General features: G+C 43.4%; 1 pseudogene; it reads right to left on the reverse strand.

Annotated features, from left to right (window-relative positions):
* Positions 1-5857: 5857 nt before the first annotated feature.
* LOC132232387 (cyclin-H-like) lies at positions 5858-7367 on the reverse strand (annotated as a pseudogene).
* Positions 7368-15535: the final 8168 nt, after the last annotated feature.

The raw sequence follows: 15535 nt of genomic DNA on the forward strand, positions 1-15535 counted from the left end.
GAAGGAAGGAAGGAAAGGAGGGAGGGAGGGAGGAGAATTCTTGCACACACACACACACACACATACTCACAGACATATTTGTGACTTCAACCCAGAGTTGATTTATGTGTCTATTAGTAGAATATTAGTGAGAATAAGTTCAAAAGCCATGGTCTAAAATGCAAACTCCCTGCTGCACTCCATTTAACCCTCCTCTAGAAGATCATCATCAAACAGCTAATATGGGTGTGTATTATCCTATCTAATAAAAGAGAAACATGGTAATTAGCCATACATCCGCTACCCTTCCCATTGGCTAATCAGGGCGATATGCAAATTAACTGCCAGCCAAGATGGCAGCCGGCAGCCAGGCAGCTTGAAGCAAACATGAGGCTTGCTTGCTTCAGTGACAGAGGACTCCAATGTTCCCCGCCTGCCACTGCAGGCCTCTGAGCTGCAACTCTAAGCAACTATGTAACAAATATAGAAGCTAAACAAAACCCCAGAAACCTGCTTCCAGCCAGCCGGGATCTCAGAGCTGGAGTTGAAACAGTGTTTCGATTATAGAACCCAAACAAACCAGATACCTGCTTTCAGCAGCGGAGGCCTAAGAGCTGGAGCCAAGCCTCAGAGCTAAAGCTGGCTCAGAATTAAAAAAAAAAAGAAGAAGAAGAAAAGGAGCAGTTGGGAGCTTCAGTCACCCGCCAGCCTGAAAACCGCCCTCAGCCCCTCACCCAGACTGGCCAGGCACCCCAGTGGGCACCCCCACCCTGAAGGGGCTGTGGCCATCCTGCACACAGCCATCAGCCACTCACCCAGGCTGGCCTGGCACCCCAGCGGGACCCCCCACCCTGAAGGGGGTGTGGCCAGCCTGAAAACAGCCATCAGCCCCTCACCCAGGCTGGCCAGGCACCCAAGTGGGGACCCCCACCCTGAAGGGGCTGTGGCCATCCTGCACACAGCCATCAGCCACTCACCCAGGCTGGCCTGGCACCCCAGCGGGAACCCCCACCCTGAAGGGGGTGAGGCCAGCCTGAAAACAGCCATCAGCCACTCACCCAGGAGGGCCAGGCACACCAGCAGGACCCCCCTCCCTGAAGTGGCTGTGGCCAACCTGCAAACAGCCATCAGCCCCTCACCCAGGCTGGCCAGGTACCCCAGCAGGACTCCCCTCCTGAAAGGGGTGTGGCCAGCCTGAAAACGGCCCTCAGCCCCTCACCCAGGCTGGCCAGGCATCCAAGCAGGACCCCCACCATGATCCAGGACACCCTTCAGGGCAAACCAGCCGGCCCCCACCCATGCACCAGGCCTCTATTCTATATAATAAAAGGGTAATTTGCAAATTGACCCTAACAGCAGAATGACTGGGAATCACTGGTCACTATGACTCACACTGACCACCAGGGGACAGATGCTCAATGCAGGAGCTGCCCCCTGCTGGTCAGTGCACTCCCACAGGGGGAGCTCTGCTCAGCCACAAGCCAGGCTGATGGCTGCCAGTACAGCAGTGGTGGTGGGAGCCTCTCCCACCTCCTCAGCAGCGCTAAGGATGTCCGACTGCAGCTTAGGCCTTCTTCCCGCTGGCAAGTGGACATCCCCCGAGGGTTCCCAGGCTGCCAGAGGGATGTCTGACTGCCAGCTTAGGCCCAATCCCCCGGGGAGTGGGCTAAGCCAGCAGGTGGACATCCCCCGAGGGGTCCCAGACTGTGAGAGGGCACAGACCTGGCTGAGGGACCCCCCCCCCCCCAGTGCACAAATTTTTGTGCACAGGGCCTCTAGTTGCAAGTATAAAGTAATTGATGGATAATATGAAACTTGCTACATAATATGAAACACTAGAGACCTGGTGCACGAAATACATGAACTCAGTGGGGGAGGGTCCCTCGTCCTGGCTTGCACCCTCTCACTGTCCAAGAGCCCTTGGGGGGATGGCTGACATCCTTAGTGCTGCTAAGGAGGTGAGAAACTCTCCCACCACCGCTTCTGCACTCGCCAGTTATGAACCCAGCTTCTAGCTGAGTGTACTCTTCCTATGGGAACACACTGACCACCAGGGGGCAGCTTCTGCATCAAGTATCTTCCCCCTAGTGGTCAGTGCACATCATAGCAACCAGTCATTCCACTGTTCCATTGATTTGCATATTAGCCTTATATTATACTAGGGGCCCAGTGCACAAATTTGTGCACCTTAAAAGGAACTGTGGGCTGCCAGGCTGTGGTGGGCACAGGAGCGGGTCTCAGCCCATGCTCTGCACCTCTGCCTGGCCCCTCCTGACACAGCCCAGCCCCCTGTTTGCTGGCAGCCTGCTCTTGCCACCGCCGCCACCGCTTCCACACACTGATGGTGCCGGCCCTGCCGTGCAGAGCAATTGGGGCCGGTGCTGGGCCCCGGCAGTGGGTGTGAGCAGTGGCTCCAGCGCCAGCAGTGGGTGCAAGCGGGCCATCACTGGCAGCGGGTACAAGAGGCAGCTGCCGGCCCTGATTGTCCCTTAGGAGCAGGGGGAGGTGGAAAAACCCTGAGGGGCAATCAAGGCCAGCAGCTGCCACTCACACCCACTGACAGTGCCAAGCAATCGGGGCCTGTGCCAGGTGCCAGCAGTGGATGTGAGCAGGATTGGCACTGGCAGCAGGTGTAAGCACCCAGTGGGACCACGGTGCATGGGAGCAAAGAATTTTCAGTAACCACCAGAGGCTCACCCTGATGACAGCAACCATCGCCCTGCCTTGGCCTGGCGCCCCCACTCACCTGCTCCACCATCCCGCCACAGCAGATGCCTACCATGTTCCACGCTCTGCCACCTGCTGCCAACGTCCACCATGTTCCGCATGCACCCCCTGGTGGTCAGTGCACGTCATAGTGACCAGTTGTTCGGCTGTTCCGCCACTCGGTCTATTTGCATATTAGGGTTTTATATATATAAATAGGATAGTTCCTTTGAGCTCTTCTTTGAAACAACTATTGTGGTAGGATATCCCATACACTTAGAGATAAATGGAGAAATCACTGTAAAGACACTACTCAATTGTGGCATTATAAGTAGAACAGTGCACAAATGTTGTAGATCACAGCAATTTAGAAATAATAATATAACCTGCCTCTGGTGATGAGAGGAAGTAGGATAAAAAAAAGCATATTTCTCTCTACTGCTCTTTTTTTTTTACAGAGAGGAAGGGAGAGAGATAGAGAGTTAGAAACATCGATCAGCTGCCTCCTGCACACCTCCTACTGGGGATGTGCCTGCAACCAAGGTACATGCCCTTGACCGGAATCGAACCTGGGACCCTTCACCCCGCAGGCCGATGCTCTATCCACTGAGCCAAACCGGTTAGGGCTCTCTACCTCTCTTAGAAAAAAAGTCAAATAGACATTGAGTATTAAAGTGATAATTCATTAAATCATGATTTAAATATATAAACACATGGAAAAATATAAACATGTCAGGCCACATAGCAAATAAAAATGACAAAAAACTAAAAGCATATTATAAAAAATGGCAATTTCAAAATTAAAAAATGGTTGTTAAAACACTAAATGCAAATGAGCAAAAAATAGTTCCTATATTTTCACATTTAATCCCCTCAAATTAGATCAAAAAGAGAAAATCATCTGTTTTATAAGTATGATTCCAAAAGGCTTAAAGAAAAAAGATAAGCCAGTAAACAAACAGACCTGAAACTGCTGATCGAGGAAGAGCCGGAAACTCAACAAATGTCCCTGTGGAGATGGGAGACTGCTCTGTTCTTCCCTCATCCGCGGTGAGGGGATGAAGCCCAAGTCTGCCTGTAGGAGGTACACTTTCTAAAACAGGAAACCAAAATTCAACAAATAGTTAAAATAAATCATAGCCCAATTTCAACACCTCTCACTGCCTCATTCACCATTTATTCAACAGCACCAGCAATTTTTAAAAATAAATTTTCATGGTGTTTCTATTAATAAGTCATTTGAAACTGAGAATGAGCCTATTCTGAATTTTTTTGAAGATTACTTCTTTCAATAGCAGTGCTTCAGGGCTGCTTTTGGAAAAACATTACTTCCCTTTTTTTCATTTTTTAAAAGCTATCTTTCACATGACTGGCTCAAGGGTAAAGAGAGGAAAGGGGAGTTCACCTAAGAGATGATGGCAACCCATTGAGTTTGATATGCTTCCTTTCACGTTTGCATAACTTCTACAATATGCTTCAATGCTTCTTCAAAAGTGATTTGATGACTCCCAAAAGCTGTACTATAGTCCTCTAGGAAAAAGTACTCCATTTTATTCCAAGAGGCTTAGAAGAACTGTGAGACTCCTGGAAACTATGAGCTGTTCCTAACATTAAGAGAATCAAAAGACACTCAGAGACATCATTTTCCACTAACTTGGGTGTGACAGGTCTTCCTATTGAGGAGGTGATGACTAGAGGGGACAATCTAGGTCCTAACTTAGAGCCAAAACAGGAAGCCACCAGGAAACAGGCCGGGAAACTTTTCACAGAGATGGCAAGTTCAAGAGAGACCCTGAATGTCACAAAACTGGACAAAGAAAAAAAACCTTAGCAGAATATGCCAATATGGCCCTGACTGGTTTGGCTCAGTGGATGGAGTGTCAGCCTGCGGACTGATGGGTCCCAGGTTCAATTCCTGTCAAGGGCATGTACCCTGGTTGTGGGCACATCCCCAGGGGGGGTGTGCAGGAGGCAGCTGATCGATGTTTCTCTCTCATCGATGTTCCTAATTCTCTCTCCCTTCCTCTCTGTAAAAAATCAATAAAATATGTTATATAAAAAAAAAAAAGAATATGCCAATATGCACAGTGCTCAAAGAGAGGAACAAGTGATCTTGGTCGATTTACCTAAATAAATAGGTAAGTATTAAAGTTACCTAAATAAATAGGTGAGTATTAAAGTTATAGATACTTAATCATGAGTTCTGAAAATTACCATTTGAAAATAAATTCACTTTTAACCTTTCCACTAAAGTAGGTCCACCAGATTTGGGGTGAGTGCTTGAGCCAATAAAATAAGGATAAATCACCAAGAAAAGCTGTTATTTTAAGTCTCTCTAATAAAGTGGTTACACGATATTCACACTATTATGCGTTGATTGATCATATCTAAAAGAACTTTCAAAATGCGTATGTTGGCTGTTCCCGTGGGTGAGATTAGCTGAGAACATTATGTCCCTTTTTCCTCTAGAACAACTGACACAAATGGTGTATGTGGAGGAGGTGGTGGCTACTGAAAGGGTAAGGCAGAGTCGTCCCAGCACAAAAAGCTGAACACTGCATTTACAATACACTTTTCCTCATGGTCTAGATGTGAATGGGGCCAACAATTCAACCTTTATTGAACACTTAGTCTATAAAGGCACTCTAATTAGTCCTGTGAGGAGTAGGAAGTATTATTTCCCCTATCTTCACCTTGGGAAATGGGTACAGAGAGCCTTAGTATCTTGTCCAATGTCACCAAGTGAAGGTAGCCACAATTCATATTCAAGTAATTTGGTGCTGCAGTCTGTGCATTTAATTTTTATATCCACACCTTTGAATGTGAATTAAATTGCTTGACTATGTTTAATCTGAAAAATTCCTAGTAACTTTAACACATTTTTATGTGTTCACTTAGGTAATCTAATAGGTTCATCATAAAACTGAACATACATCTGCTACCTACTTACCTTTAAGCAAATTAAGGTTTTTATCTAGACAACTACTACTAAAGAATACCTGTTTGATCATTTGATTTCTTCTTAAAAAAAAAAAATTTGGAAATGTTTTCAGTTAACTAATTGAGGAAAACCAAACCAGCGATTATTCTGGGTCCTTCGAAGATGTTTTGCTTCACATAAAGCTGCTCTGAAGGAAAACTTTTCAATAAATAGAAAAGTTTACTATATTTTGATGCATTCACATTATTTCATTTTTAAATACATTTAAATTCTAGGTATGCTTCTTCCTTCTGTTGGTTTGTTAGCACTGACATATCAATTTCAAGTAGTTAGAGAGAACCGACCAGGTCTCCGCTGGTTCACTCTTCCTTTGGAGCACAGCCTCCTGGTGTTTGGGTCTCTGACACATGACCATCATCTTCACACACTTTTCTCTTCTTTGTAATTAAGTGCAAGCCCAGCAGAGTGGCATCTCCCCAATATGTGTGTGTGTGTGTGTGTGTGTGTGTGTGTATAAATATATATATAACCAAATTTCTCATGCTTCTCATTATACCTAGTTACTGTGACAAGCAAGTTCTGTTTTCTTTCAGTATTAGACTTTCTGATAAATAAGTTTTCCTAGTAATTCCTGCTCTGGATGCACTAAATATAATGTCCTTCAGGGCAATCTGAGAAGGTGTGTAGCAAAGGTAAGCATCCGTCAACTGCAACTCTATTAAGAAAGTCATCAGCTGTTTTCCTCCAAATCTCTGGATTCTCCAAAATGCAATAGCAGGTCTTTAAATCGATGAGAAAGCCCTCAAAAGATCAATAAGGATTGTGAGCAAAAAGGAGGAAATTAAGTTGCTGTGTACGAATCAGTTCATATTCCCAAACCTGTCCAAGAGGACTCTCCCAAAGGTTTCCAACAGTTTGTGGACTGGGTACATGGCATTCATCTACTTTGCAGGCCACCAATGTTTTATTTTCCAGGGGTGATGTTCCATTACTGAGTTAGTCAGATAAACACGCTTGGAATGCATGCAAGCTGGGCCCTCAACAGACCTTGGCATCGCTGGCTTAAACACTGAACAAAGTTCCAATAATCTTTCCTCAGGGAACCTGCAGAGGGTCCTTCCTCGTGAGGCTCAAGAAAGACTGGATTGCCCTCCCGTGGTCGGCAAAACGCAGCTTGTGAGCCACATGCGGCAGTTTGGCCCCTTAAATGTGGCTCTTCCACAAAATACCACGTGCAGGTGCGCACATACAGTGCAACTGAAACTTTGTGGCCTGTGCGCAGAAGTCGATATTTTGTGGAAGAGCTGGTATTTTGTGGAAGAGCCACACTCAAGGGGCCAAAGAGCCTCATGTGGCTCACGAGCCGCGGTTTGCCGAGCCACAGTTTGCCGACCACTGACCTACCCGGTTTGTCTCAATGGACAGAGCATCGGCCTGCAGACTCAAGGGTTGGATTCTGAGCAAGGGCATGTACCTTGGTTGCGGGCACATACCCAGGGGGAGTGTGCAGGAGGCAGCTGATCGATGTTTCTCTCTCATCGATGTTTCTAACTCTCTATTCCTCTCCCTTCCTCCCTGTAAGAAATCAATAAAATATATTAAAAAGAAAGACTGGATCATTTGGAAGAAGCTTCCTGTGCCCCACTGCTCTGCAATTGAATTTGCCATTGGCCGGAGGTGGTGCCAGCTGATCCTCACTGGCCAAAGCCCAGGGCCGCTTCTGGCTATTGTTGTGGTACATTCTTAAGTCCAAGACAAGGAAGCCTGGGAAAAATACCTCAAACGCCACAACACCGTGGTGTAAAGCAGCCAAGGTAGGGCGGCTGCGGGCGTCAGGTCGGCCTAATTGGATTGAGTGGAATCAGCTGGTCGCTCACCACCTCAGCATTCCCATAGGTCTCTGAATTGTAACTGGTCTGCCGGCTTGTTCCCCAGGCCCACCCTCTCTAAACAGCCCGGAAGGCAGTAACTATGCTTCATTTATCTCTACATCTCTAGAAGTGTGGCTGGCATATAGTTTGGGTTCAATAAATATTTATTAATGTAAGGATTAAGTAAGTACAAAATTCCGCAAAGGGTGAGAGTTACTTGATGGCTGGCCCACCAGCCAGATGTGATTTTAGAAATCTTCTGGTCCTGGTACAGGTTCTCATGCCCCCAGCCAGTCTTCTCACTGAGCAACAAAAGCCTAGATAATATACCTCAAAATTCAAGAATGAGGCAGGAGAGTAAAAAAAAAAAAAGTAAATAATAAGTCTCTGATTCTTATCACCACCAGTTGTTTTTAGCTAATACTGTGGTTTAAGATTATATAAATTTGTCCTAAACTATCCCATAAAATCCTTGGTGTTTATCTAAGGGAAAATATAACCATTTCTAGATAAAGTACTTATGCTATTTTTTTTTTTGACAACCTACCTTGTTGATAATGTTTCTAGTCATTAAGTACAGATTCAGGAAGAGGGAATTCAGTCATTTTTCATAGTCCTGCAGAAGTCAGGCACACTTCTGCCGAATCAAGCACAAGATGATGCTATAAGACCCGCTCAGCAGAAACACATCACATCAGCCGCCGTACGGTACTATTAAAACAAAATGGGAATCCGTTTCCATCCCAATAGTTTACCTAAAAGTCTCTCTTCGGCAGGTTTGACCTTTACATTATGAATTTCATTTCGCTGTTAGCACTTACATTTATATTACTGCTTAACATGCACTCTTCATAGAAATCTTCCCTAACAATTTCTAACTGCATTTATTCAAGCTGAGCATTCACTTAACTACTTGCCTAAAATGCAGTACAGTTACCAGAGAAATATTTCCTGTTATTTCAGAACTGTGAAGGTCAGACCAGTTTTATGCAAAGGGCAATGAAATGTTTTGTGTCTTTAGGCTGCGTAGTATAATTTCTATAATTTTCTTGCTGTTTATGTTGGGGCCTTCGACTCTTCCTCATTTTGCTGTGTTCCCCATTGTTCTCTCCTGCCTTCTCTCTCATGCCTTTTTAACTGAGCAAGGTGATTGCTAATGCTCTACCACCTATAGGAATTATACATCATGCACAGCATTGAAAATTTAAGGTAAAAACAGCCTTTGTTACTAGAAAGCAAGAATTATATTCATGAAGTAGTTCTACAAAACTGTTTAGTCAAGTAGTTAATACCTTGGATAAAATGATTTTTCATTCTCTATACTATTTTGAAGAGTCAGATGGTCTCACAGAGATTGCCTACTGTTAGGTTCCTATTAAAGTTGCACACAGTGGTGACATAAGCCCATCCTTGGTGTAAGTGGCTCTTTTCCAATGAAGCCTTACAGCATAGTGGCTAAATGCATGGGCTCTGAAGTCAGAAAGACCTGGACCTAAAACTTAGCTCCTACCAGTTATTTGCTGTGAACCAAGGCAGGTTGTATAACCTCCTTTGTTCTATATTCAACAAACTTAGTGCATATTGTCCTATTATTATTATTCCTTGCTTATGGAACTGCAGCAACATGAGCCTAGATACAATTGCAGAAATTGCAGATATTTTCTTCACTGAAAACGCAGTGTGATGGAAATCACCCCCATGAAATGGCTGAGAGTGGGAGGGGGAGTTCTACAAGAACAGGCAGTGTGTTAAGAATTTGTGCCCACATAGGGTCAGCAAAATGAACTGCAAAAAGAAAAAGTGAACTTAGAAGGGGTTGGGACAAGTGAGCCCAATCTTGTGGGTGAGGCACAGCAACAGATAAAATCATGGCTGCATTCAAAAATAGCCATTAAGTGGCCTTAAAACCATCCATTGGTTTTTTTCAACCACCACTGCATTGGTTCATTGTTGTGTTGGAGATCAGTGGGCAAGAAGGTGAAGTTATAGTTAATTCCTCAAAAATGTCATATAAGTCCCAGCTTATGACCTTCCTGTATATCACCTTATTAATGATGGATGTGTATGTGTTTCCTACATGAGAATGTTCTCTAATATGTGTTTTGCAAGTATAGTGGGTTGAATGGTGGCCCCCAAAATATACAGGGTGTCCCCAAAAATGTATATACATCTGAATAATGATTAACTCCAACAGGTTAAATCTGAAAAGAAAAAAAAACATCAATTGAGCTATCAGCTATTAAAGTATGTATACATTTTTTTGAGACACCCTATATATACATCCAGAACCTATGAATGTGACCTTATTCGAAAAAAGGGTATTTCCAGATATAATTAAGGATCTCAAGATGACATCATCCTGATTAAACTGAACATGAGCCTAGATACAATTGCAGAATCGGTACCATGTAGGTCCTAAATCCAGTGACAGTGTCCTTGTTACAGACAGAAGACAGAGGCAGAGTGGAGACCACATGAGGACAGGGCACAATGACAGGGGCCAGATAAGTAGTCAGATTTGAAGCCCGGCTCTAGCACTAGAAGGGAACTAAAGCATTCATTCATTCATTATTTTATGAAGGGCCAGGATTTGATGGGTATGGTCCAATAACATAAGGAAGGTGGGTAGTAGGAAGGCATTTCTGTGATTTGTCACCTAACTACCTTGGGGTTACCCTTGATCTGACAGCACTGCTAATTCCAGGTCTTTACCAACCAATGGACCTGGGACTGTTCACATCTTCCCTTGTCCAGGATGGTCTCAGAAACCAAGGAAGTTCAGTCATTCAGAAAAAAAACACCAGTGGCCATCTCTGTGAGAATCAGTGTCTGGGGCAACATGGCAATACTTCTTCCCCCTTCAGCTTTTTCCCCCTGTAGGCAGCCCCTGCCGCTCATGCTTCCCTGGCACTATTCCATCGCCTTCAAAATGTGATAGAGATAAATTCAGATTCCAGTGTTTCTGACTTAAGTGTAATCATATCATTGACTCAGTATCTCCAGACTAAAAGGTGACTGACAGTGAGGGAGCAATGCTTAGTCTGAAGGAATGGCCTTCTCACACAATCATCACGCAACAGTCTAGCTCTATGGCAGGGCTTAGAATACCTTCTTTGAAACCAACACAAAACTATGAGGTGAAGAGAAATCAGAGATAGGAAATATGAATGTATTTGTGTATGCAGCCACAATGATGAACCACACTTTAAGAAGTTTGCCAAGGACAGTGAGTACCAGATCTCACTGACGGAGAAAGCTGAGCGCAGCCGCAGGATGATGCAGATCTCCAGCCTGTCAGACAAGTGAACAGATGAGCAGTGAAGTCAACAACTCCTTACTTACAAAGCAAAGTCTAGATTCCTGGCAGAGCACTTGAGGGTCCTTATACCTGTTTTACAACCTACTGTGGCAAAGGTGATAGAGCTAAGTAGTGAAAAACTGACAAATTGAAAGAAAAATTACGTTTTGGGGTGAGAGAAGAGAGGTGGAGGACAGTAACCTGTTATTAACATCAGAAGTAAATTCTGTGACATAGAAATTTTCAATGTGACCCAGAAAGTTCTATAAGACTAGAGACTCGGTGCTTGAAATTCGTGCACTCGGGGGGGGGGGGTCCCTCAGCCTGACCTGAGCCCTCTCGCAGTTGGGGAGTCCTCAGGGGAGGTCCGAATGACAGCAGTTGGACATCCTTAGTGCTGCCGTGGAGGGGGGAGAGGCTCCCACCACCACCACTGCACTCACCAGCCATGAGTCTGGCTCAGGGCTTCTGGCTGAGTGGAGCTCCCCCTGTGGGAGCATACTGACCACCGGGGGCAGCACCTGTGTTGGGCATCTACCCCCTGGTGGTCAGTGCGCGTCATAGCGACCAGTCACCTGCTGTTCAGTTGATTTGCATATTAGCCTTTTATTATCTACATATATAAAAGCCTAAGCAACCATTATGACTGGTCGGTCAAATGACCAATTGACCAGTCACTATGATGTACACTGACCACCAAGGGGTAGACGTTCAGCTCAGGAGCTGCCCCTTGGTGGTCAGTGCACTCCCACAGCCAAATCCCACGGTCTCTCCCCACCCAGCCAGCTGAGTGGTCAGTGTGCTCCCACAGCCAATCTCCTACAGCCAGCCAACCTCCCACAGTCCCTCCCCAGGCTGGCCGGCCCAAATGACCCCGATAGAGACAGGGCTAGACAGCCTTGATTAGCCCAATTGCCGGCCAGGCGAAGGGACCCCATGTGTGCACGAATTTGTGCACCGGGCCTCTAGTATAGAATAGCAGACTCCAACCCATAAATGAGGTTTTTCTTTAATTTGTAATACCTGCAGACATTTAATTAATCCAGCTTAGTCTTACGGCCCTTCCACTATACTTTATCTTCAAAAAAATAACTGTCCCACTAAAAGATGGTGCCCAAGCCTGTTCTATTCACAAATTCTGTTTTCATGCTGTCTATTCTATTCTTTAAAGCATCCAATGTATTGACTTCGACTTAGGGCAGTGGTTCTCAACCTTGGCTGCACATTAGAATCACCTGGGAATCTTTTTAAAATCCTGATTTCTGGGCCTCATCCTCCAGAAATTCTGTTTCTTTGTTATGAGGTGGGGCCACAACATTAGTAACAAAGAAACAGAATTTCCGGAGGATGAGGCCCAGAAATCAGGATTTTAAAAAGATTCCCAGGTGATTCTAATGTACAGTCAAGGTTGAGAACCACTGCCTTAGGGTTTTATTTTTCTCTCCATTTCTTTTTGAGCTCCACCAGTTCACTATTTATTTCTTTCAGCTGTTTCATCATTTGCCTTTTGTGCTTTCTTTGTCTCTTCTCAATGCTCTAATTTCAAAGCTTTCCCTCCCCTTTTTTCAAAAGCCTTAGTTCTACAATCAGTAACAACTAGAAATGAACCAGCATGAAATATGTAAAGAGATACTCCAAGAAAAATAAAACCACCAAAATATATAAATACTTTAAGAAAAAAGTTTAAAGGACATCCAAATACTACACCAGAGAAACCATGCCACAAATCAAATAAAGACAGTAGATGAAGGTCATAGAGAGATTTTATATAAAATTAATAAGTTAAAATAAACAGAAAAAAATAAAGTGATTTCAATGTATGAAACGTTAGAGGCAAGTCATGATTAGGGAGTACCACAATGATAAAACTGAGCAAAATAAAATGAAAAAGAGAATTCTTCACAAATAATAGATAAAAAATGAAACAATTTGACAAACAAACAAGAGTTCTAAAATAGCTATAACTAATGCTGCTGAAAAAGGAAACCCTGAAATACAAGATTCAAAAGGTACATTTTGTACCTTCAAGACTGATATAAAACAATCAACCCCAAGGTTTCAAAGATGGACTTCAAAATACTATGAGCATCCAGACAAAAACAAACAAAACAACACAAGAAATCTCAAGTCACTGATGGGGGCAGTGTGCATAAAGAACTAAGTTCACTTCCCATGAGAACTTTGATTGTCAACAGATAGTGACGTGGGTCTAGCAGGTCCAGGAGACAAAAGGGTGATGCAGAGATTTTATTTCCAGCCAAGCTATTTTACAAAAATAAAGGCAAATAACATATTCTCAACATGAGGGGACTCAAGAATAATTGAAAAAATAATAGTTAAATGGCTGGTGAAGTCAATTGATTTCACTCGGATATAAAAACTCTCATAAATATGTTGAAAAACAATCTAATTAATAAATATTGACAGGAAGAATTAAGGAAAGATTATGGTATCAGAAATGTAAACACATTGATTTTTCTAATTTTGTAAGCAGATATTGTTTAAGTTAATAAACAAAACAATAGAGATCATCTTATTTTATAATATAAAGGGAAAATCTTAAAAGATATACAAATAATAACACAATCAGGTAAATTAAAATAATATGCATGTCCTGTTATTACGTAAGAATACTCTTTACTGATTTTAATTCTCCATAAATCAATCCATAGACGGAGTCCAGAAAAATGTTTTTGTACACTAAAAAACATGAATTTTAAAAATTAGGTAAAAAAGTAAATAGACAAAAATAGGTGAGTAGCCTAATCTTATATTAAAAGATATTACAAAGCTATGGTAATTAAAAAGCTGAATAGATTAGCTGACTGGACAGAAGTAACTATATAGAGGATTTAATACATATGGGATTTATATGTGGAATATGCACATGGAGTTTAGTATAAGATATATACTATTGGGAGAGTGAAGAGAAAATTCCCCAACAAAGAGTGCTGGGGAAAACCATCAGCCAACTGGAAATGGATCAAGCTAAACTTCTACCTCACTATTATCAAATAAATTCCAAGTAAATAAAAAGTTTTTAAAAGTTGTAAATACACGTACTCTTTGACTCAGCAATTCCAATTTTAGGAATATACCCAATTGATATATTTCCTAATAAGTAATACTTGTGTCAATATTGAATAATTTCTACATCCATTTTTAAACAAAAAAGCAAGGTACAAAACAGTATGTGCAGTATGTTTGTAACGTATTTGCGTATAACACATACATATAATACACACACACATATATATACACACCAAGTTTACTCATCATAAAACATTTCTAGACAGGATTTGCAGGAAATTTAACGAAGGTTGCCTCTGAGGAGGAGGTCTGGTCAACTGCATACCTGGCATCAGAAGGAGACTTTCCTCTTGCCTTGTACAACCACCTGCACTATTTGGATTTCTATCATTGGCATAAATTATTCCTTGGATTAATGAAAAGGTACTTAAAAGCTCCAGTTAGCAGAGGTAACAACAACTGGGTGCTGGGCTGCACTTCCTGGGACTCTGGGACCCCAATAATGATGGACTTACTGCACAGGCAACAGGCGATGTCAATGAAGCTTCTAAAATACTTGATTAATTAAAAGTATGAACTCAAAAGATACATGGAGTTATAGAGATACTAGAGGACCAGTACATGGAAATTCATACGCTGGGGGGGGGGGGGGGGGGGGCAGGGGCAGTCCCTCAACCCGGCCTGCACCCTCTCACAGTCCAGGAGCCCTCAGGGGTGGGAGGTGATACGGCAATCAGGGGAAGGTGACACCCCCATCACACCTCTGCTGCTGCCACTGCCGGAAGTGCAAGCCTCAGCCGGCCCTGGTTACCTGAGCCTCGGGCAGCCCTGGGTGGCTGGGGGGCTAAGGGGACTGGGGGACTCTGGAAGCAGGCGAGCAGAGCAGCCACGCCCACCTGGGGGCAGGCCCAGCCTTGCTGCACGCCTGCCACCCTGGTGGGGCTGAGGGGACTGGGCACCATCATCTTGTGGCTGTGGGTGCTGCCATCTTTGAGGGTGTGGCAGTAAATGAGCATATTCCCTCCTTATTGGCTGTGGGCACCACCATCTTTGCGATGGTGCGAGGGTCAATTAGCATATTCCCTTTTTATTAAATAGGATTACACTGCTGTAATATATTTATGCAAAAAGTGAGTTCTAGAGTCACGGACCTAATACCTTAATACCAGGATGTGAAGATAGAAGAATTATACTCATTATATATATTCTAAAAAACACACACACAAAACATGGTTTAGGAAATTATGGAATTTACTTCAGCATCAAATATAGTCTCTTTTCCTTGAGGGCAGATGCTTTGATTTCAACGCACAATTAGAATAAACTGTGAAAACTATCTGGTGATGTCTGAGGCTCCCAAATACAAGGATCACAGTGAAAATCATTTCACAAAGTTTAAGTGAGAGCCAGACTCATTTGCTTTACTTCTAACTCCCCTATGTGCTGTGGTAAACATTTATCTATGGTAAGTAGTGTTCTTTTTAATACTGTCACAGTTGAATATGAAAATTTTATTTTCCTCATCAATTTACAGATACTTCATGGAACTAGATCTCAGTTACAGGACAGAGTCTGGTCATATTCTTGGTGACGATTCCTTGTTTCAGCACGCCAAGAGTGACTGGAAGCCATAATTGCACATGAACTTTAGTTAAGCCAGAAAGAAATTAAGGCTTACAGTGTAGTTCACATGAAAATGACATACCCACT

Source organism: Myotis daubentonii, chromosome 4 (genome assembly GCF_963259705.1).
Source record: "Myotis daubentonii chromosome 4, mMyoDau2.1, whole genome shotgun sequence".
Classification (NCBI taxonomy): Eukaryota; Metazoa; Chordata; class Mammalia; order Chiroptera; family Vespertilionidae; genus Myotis; species Myotis daubentonii.